This window comes from Montipora capricornis, chromosome 2, assembly GCF_036669925.1.
Source record: "Montipora capricornis isolate CH-2021 chromosome 2, ASM3666992v2, whole genome shotgun sequence".
NCBI classification, from domain to species: Eukaryota; Metazoa; Cnidaria; class Anthozoa; order Scleractinia; family Acroporidae; genus Montipora; species Montipora capricornis.
Genome location: NC_090884.1, coordinates 26849757 through 26857256, shown reverse-complemented (window position 1 = coordinate 26857256; position 7500 = coordinate 26849757). Strand labels below are relative to the sequence as shown.

Below are 7500 nucleotides of genomic sequence, written 5' to 3'. Positions count from 1 at the left end.
CTTAGCTCTATTTTCTGTAGAGTAACAAGGGGTATCACTGATCCCCTTTAACTCATTGATCCCTGGGCGTCTGACCTGACAGATTTTACTCTGTCCAATGCCAGGGAGATTTTAGTCGTCAACTGGGGTCATCCTAGGGCGTTTGAGGTGTCAATGGGTTAAGCAGTCAAAAACTTTGTCCCTTCCATTAAATGGGATGCTAACTGATCACAGAATTTGTTACAAAGTCTTATCAAACATTTGTCGGTATTAAGTTGTATGCAGGTACATATAGAGAGGCAACATGGATTAAAGTTAGAGAAAACGGAGAGATGATCAAGACCAACCTCGTTCTCAGGGTCTCTTTTCTCTGCCTCCTTTGTCCTCAACGACAAAGGAGGCAGAGAAGAGAGGTTGGATAAAGACCAGGCCTCAGTTGTTCAAAAAGTGAATAGCACTACCCACCAGGCCCCAGTCGTTCAAATGATGAATAGCGCTATCAGCCGGATAAATCACTATCCAGTGGATAAGTAATAGCAGAACCAATTGCACTTTCCAGTGTACAGTGATTTGTCCGGTAGATAGCGTTATATACCATTAGAACAACTGAGGCCAGATAAATCACTATCCAGCAGATAAAAACACTACCAAAGCTAATTGAGTTATCAACAAAACAAAGTTCAAAGTTCAAGTTTATTTATTATTATTATTATTATTATTATTATTATTATTATTATTATTTATTATTATTATTACATTATCCAGTGGATAGTGATTTATCCAGTGGATAGCACTATCCACCCTTCAAGAAACTGGGGCCAGAACTCATACAGTCAACCAACCTTTCAAGTCTCAAACACTTGATCATTGTGGCTTCAATAAGCAAATAATAATTGCCACTGTAATTAATACTGTGGGCTGAGCAATTACGGACAAAAAAACTCCTTATGTAGTAGTCTGTTAAGTCACATGTACTTCAGAAAGAAGTACTTAATTACTCAAGAGAATGGTGTCATCTTTGTAACTGACTTTTAAGTGCTACAAGTAATAGGCTCTAGAGGATGGTCAAGCTTTATATTAGACCTCATCATAAACGTTAAGCTAAGTATTTGCATAACAAAATCAACAACTGAAGTTTCCATTTTTTCTAAGTACATGTACCTAAAAGACACGTTCCATTGGATGTGAGTTGTACATCTCATTTCATTGACTTGATTCTCTATATCTGATCTGGCCTCTTCTTCCAATGGAGGTTGAGAACAGTACAATGTAATGAACCCAAATGAAATGCGAGTAAAATTTTCAACCTACCGAAAGGATTGGTTTGCATGCCAGAGAGACGGGCCTTCCACGATATTTTCAAAGCGTTCAACAGCACTGTCACAAGCCAAACGAGTTCTCTTTGCATCAGTAATTTACCTCTTTCTCTACCCAAAAACTCATCTGCTAAAGGTTCTCGTACCTTTCAATTCCAGGAACTCACATGGACGTATATATAAAGTAACTATACGAGAAGATCTTATGGATTCATATTTGAAGACTCGGTATGACTACATTTTAAAGAAATAATTACTCAGTGAGAGACGATTCCATTCCATTAGATTTAATAGGTTCTCGGTCTTTTCTTTGGCTCCAAACTAATCAACGAACCAATCCGAACAATCATACGGTGCTTTGTGAAATCCCTCGCGGCACTCGCCTCGCGACCGAAATCGATTGCTCATGCTCAGACTTTCAACCAATCAAAAACTTTATCCAAACGGATTATCCCAGAGTCTCTCGTAACCCGACCCGCTGGTCAAGGGGAACGAAGACTCTGGGAACGAGATTGGGTCATAGAAAACTTCCCAGAGGTCTTCTTTCCCGTCCGCTGGTCAAGGGAACGTCGTCTCTGGAAACGAGATTGAAGGAAATGCTGATGCATTAAAGATGTTTCGCAAACAAAATAAAAACCGTCAGTTTGTTTTACAGTGTACCTGTCACTGACATCGTCGCCCAGCCGGTGTGTAACAAATTTGAATCTTGGACTTGAGGCCTAACGGCCGTGCACGGAACTTGGTGGTAACCTGAGTATCGTACACCGTACGGTACCCTGGGTATCAGAGGGTTTCTTTTTTCTTTGGCGTGATTTCTATGAGCGGCAAAGCCGCGATACCGAACCCCGTTTTAACCACTCCTCGCGAAAGAAAAATAAAAACTCTGGCGTACGTCGACTGTCCTCAATGGAAGAGAGTCGTTAGTTTAGCGAGCCGAAATTCCCGCACCGTGGCTGTCCGATAGAGAAAGGCATTAGTTAGAGGAGGATTGTAATGTGCAGTGGGCTAAATCTGGAGAAGACCTGGGCGTTCGGAGTGAATTTATGGCTGATTTCAATCAGTGGATACAAAGGCAGACGACCCTAAGGATGCGAGAGCCCGTGACGTCACGTTATTGGGTAACTTATAGCGGGCTCACCGTGGCGATAAAAATACAATATTAGGGAGCTTGAGCACGTGCGTTTTTGAGACGCGGACGGCAATCGGAAGTGAGCTGTTTTCCCTTTTAACTTGTCTTCATACAACAACATTTACATTGCCAAGTATCTTTTCTCCATTAGAGAATGATTGGTATAAAAATATGGGGGACGTCACTGTCCTGGCACGAGAAATGTTCTCTTCCGGTTGCCGTCCGCGTCTCAAAAACACGCGTGCTTAAGCTCCCTTAATTTTGAGACAGTTGTAACAGCCAATTCAACTAATCGAGGAAAATGTTCCATAAATACTTCAAATCGCAATGTTTCTTTTAGAAAACTCATTTTATGGACAGCCAGATAGATAAAATTCACTCACCTCCTATTTTCTGCGTTGTCCTGAGTGATTTGATGGATTTTTGGGACGCTTCGCCACATACAATATAATATAATCAATATAAATAGACAAGGCATGCAGCTTCCAAGACGGCTCAAGGGCAGAATCAGACACGTTAATTAGCGATGCTACAGATGTGTCACACATATTTTTTTTCACAAAATTTCTCCAGATCTAAAATACACGCTCTCAGAAAACAACAACATGGTTCTAAAAGCTTATTCTACGCAAAAAAATAGTTACTGGAGGTAATTTCGAAAGTAAAAAAAACAAGTTTACGACCTATATAGAATGTTTTCAGACCTTTAATTCCGCAAGAATTAGAACTCGCTAGATAACAGATTTTCTTATTTCTCCGAATGAATAGACTTCCTACTTGAGAGACCGAGAGGCTAAAAATCGCAAGTTCCATGTGCCAAGTAAAAAACACTCGATACAAAAGTGTCACTGAATCAAAAATGAAACTCTCCGATTACGTATTCGAGTAACGCACAATAATTTTATTGATGGTTTGCAGAAACTTCAACAGGATACAACCTTTGGACTGGGCGTTTGATTTCGGTCCTTTCCCTTCAGAACCCAACTGAACGATAGCTGCGCGCACGAGATTATCTCTGCCATGAATTAACTCCTTTACTGTACCAAGTTTCCACCTTTGTCCAGGCACCTTTTCTTCATGAATGCATACCACGTCTCCGTGCTTGATCACTCGAGGTTGTGCGGTCTTCCTTCCAAGATGATGCTCAGGCAGCTCAGTAAGGTATTCTCTTCGCCAATAATTCCAAAAGTGTTTAAGAACCATATCAAGATGTTTCTGTCTTCTGGACAACTCGATTGCTGTGGTAGGTGGAACGGCGCCTTGGGCATTCCGAGGAGGTTTTTTGAGGCAACGTTTCACGAAGCGCACCATACGCTCGAAAAACCCTACCTGCCATGGGGCGCAAGGAACATTAAATTGCCAGGTAATTCCATGAAAATGAAGAAACGTTTTCAGTCTTGATCCCTTGAAGGTGTTCCCATTGTCGGAAACGACAAAGCGTGCATCCCCCTTCTCGATATGAACTGCTTCAGGCCCCTTAAAAACGTTTCTGTCGTCAAGTCAGGTACAAGCTCAAGATGGACGGCCCGAGAGGAAGCACAAGTAAATAGAGCAATGTATGCCTTGAAGACTTTCTTACTCTTAGAGAAGACCTCTCTTAAATAGACTGGCCCAGCAAAATCGACACCAACCATGTGATATATTCTCCTGTGAAGTGATTGGGCTCAGCCAATCATATGTAAGCCGTCACTGCACACCATAGAATCTTCTGACCCTCATAATTTCATGCTTAGTGAGGGAGAAAACATTTTGTTGCTTGCGCTTCCTTTAAGAACTACTGCTAAATCCCCTCCCACCCTCCCTTCCTGCTCTTTTATATCTCTCCGGCTCACGGTTCTCCCTTTCTTCGTGTTAATATTTCTTGTTGAATATTTGTCAGGCTTTTAAGTAGCGCAAGACTCTGTATTGTGTCTTTGAGTGACTTTTGTACACCAAGGAACATTTGCACACATATCCTACCAGTCTTGTAGTATTTGTATGCTTAGAACTTTAAGTCATTTTCTTCTAATAGTTTTTATAGCCATAGTTTCAGTCTACTTGCATGTATCGAGGTTTTTGAATAAACAAATGGCCTTGGGATAAAGAGCTTCCACACAGGTCACCCTTTCCAGAATAGACTCCTATTAAAGATTGTTTGACTTTGGCCATTAAAGTTTCAATAAGAATAAAACACAAACAGCGGTTACAAACATTTGCTTGAACTGCATAAAGAAATACGTTAACAAAAGAGCCTTAATTGAAGACGTTTGTAGTAAAAAACTTTACCTCTATAAATTCGCTAGTTGTCAATCAAATTCGTTAGTTTCCAATCCGTTTCAGTGGCATAATTAAATTTATCGGTAACTGAATAATGATTACTTCTAATGATGTATGATGTTACATACGAAACGTTAAGTTTATAAAAAGGTTATGCAGTTCAAGCAAATGTTTGTAACAGCTGTTTATGTTTTATTCTAATTTAGACTCCTATTACTTTTTGCCCATGCAGGGGATTGGACCCCACAAAGGTCTCACTTCTCCATAACTTGGGGGATTATCACCCGTAGATAGGATTATTAACTGTCACTCACTTCCCCGGGCGATTATCACCTCTCACTAAATACCTTGGGGGATTGTCACCCCAAAAGAGAATTATCACATCTTAACCATTACCCTGGGGAATGACTACCCGTCATTCAAAGTGACCCTAGTCTGGTTATGTTGCTTTACTTCCATAGTGAGGGTTATGTGTTGGGAACATTAAGTGAAGGAATCTGGTCACTTCGAGCGTTCTTCACTTTGCCCCATGATACCGAAATTCAAAAAGCAGACGTGGATAACTATTCTTCTGACAGTGAATACAAAGAAAATGCAGTTAATAAAGCTAATAAAATCTATTTTTTGGTTAAGTGTCAAGAAAGCCTGGAGCGTGTCACAGATTTGGAGAGAAAAAAAGGTAATGAAAGTCGCGCAAATTAACGCGCCACTTATTTGCTATAATAAGGTGGTCCACTTGAAGCCTCACCCACCCACCTCTCAAGGGAAAACGATTTTTCCTCGGGGAGGCGTACGGCTACAAGAGGCTTGTTATGATGTTATGACTGTTTGATGTTTGATCAGTAAATGTACTTTATATTCCTATGACTCATCCAAGTTGGGGAAACATGAGGATCTTTTTTGAACTGGGACAATGAAGGCATGAGTGCTAGCGAATATGCGTCAGAAAATAGATCCCGCCCATTGACAAGGCATTTTTCTGAAATACAAGAACCGACATTGTGACTTGATTGGCAGTTTGCCTGACGCCACATTTCCAATTCAACTTATTTTTCATCCCAAGAAGTATCGATTTGGTAATTCTAACTTACGCAGTGCACCGAGCAGTGTACCTCTAGATCTCTACGGTTGCACTCTTTCAGATCAAGCAACAAGATGGCAAATGTTGGGCTCTATTTCCTGTTTATCGCGGCGGTTTTTGTTTCTTTTTCAGAAGCACAAAAACCCAGCGATCTCACTCCATCCGCTTGTCACTGTAGTCCAATGATAAAGGTGTCCGTGGAAGGGGACAAGTGCGACTTGTTCGAGGCAAACAAACAACTCCAACAAGACATTGACCACCTGAGGAAAGAACTTCAGACTGTGAAAAATCGAAGTAGTCAGATTCAGCCAGGTAAATCCCAATTACTTCTGAATAGATTTAGCTTTTAGGTCCAGTTAATGTAGCATTGTACCGTTAATCGAAAAGTTGATAGAATCGAGCCCCACACAGCGCTCGAGTTTTTGTTCAGGTCTCTTGATGAAATGACATTCGCATCGATTTTCTAGTTAGGTGCAAGAATCGCTCAATGATCGCTCCATCATTCATCTGCTCTTCAAAAAGCCTTTTCATTATGCCGTGTGGTATATTGAGAAACCTTAACCGAACGTAAATCAGGAAACCTTTAGCCATTTCTTTCAAACATGTAAATTAACGAATTGTCGGGAATCGCCCATTAATTTGTTAGAAATCAGCGACAATAATTCACTCAGTAGTGTAAAAGTTTTAATAACCACACTGTCCGTATGTCACAACCCTTTTCGGGAAAATCACTGCTACCCGCTGTCAAAAATGGGAACTCCCTCTTTGTACTTGAGCGCGCATTATATAAAGAAAGACAATTCTCGTTGGTTATTTGTTCAACGCATTTCCCATTTGTCAACTAAACTTGAACTCTATTGAAATACTAATTAATGCGATTCCGACAGAATCATCTAATGAATAAGGTTTTCAGACTTACGTGAAGATCGGCAACGAAGAGTTTTTACATCCTGGGCTGACACGCCTTCTTTTATCAGATTTGTTTTTTTTAAGTCTTGGGCAGATGCAAAGCTTCTCTTAACCTGCGATCAGGCGTTTTTTTATTTTTTTTTATCAAGGGCGGACGAGGCGAGAGGAAAAAAAATTAACGCCTGATACATTTACTTAACATGCCGCCAGCCGCCCTCAAATTTAAATAAACAAACGTCAGCTCTACCTGTCAAGTTAATGGGCCAATCAGCATTTACCGGAAGTCAGCCGCTCTGCGTAGGGAATCTCATTTCAACGAGGCGCCAAAAAAGTCTGCCCGCACAAGGGAAAAGTAGCCTGAGATCATGCCCTCTCCGTATTATCCCTCGTCTCTCACGGGAAGAGAAAAGAAAATTACACGGCGATGTTCAGATGGCGCTCGCTAAAAAAAGTAAAAAATGTTATCTTTGTGATGAAATTCTACCAGCTGGGGCTGTGCCGTTATGCAAGGCCACAAGAAATCGAGAGTTAACGGAAAAAAAATCGTCCACTGCCGGCAGTATCGTGTTGTCGGACTTACTCAGAAGCGTTGGGATAGGTATTTGTAATGCAGCGAGCGAAGAATCCAGGTCAGCTTGCAAAAAATGTGCAAGAAAAATTTTCAATTGCTGCACGATGTTCCATGAACCTGAAAGTGCTGTCAAAGCCAGGATCGACGAGGGCAATTCGGAGTCTACGGAAGGTGGAATTCAGAGGCTCCATGGAAATTCCCCCAGCGGATCGACACCGAACTCAAAGAAAATAAAGGATATTCCACAACAAGTACCAGA

At 41.1% G+C, this 7500-nt stretch overlaps 1 pseudogene; it reads left to right on the top strand.

The window, feature by feature from the left end:
• The first annotated feature begins 5835 nt into the window (after positions 1-5835).
• Positions 5836-7500, top strand: part of LOC138037022 (neuronal pentraxin receptor-like) — a 7802-nt pseudogene continuing 6137 nt past the window's right edge.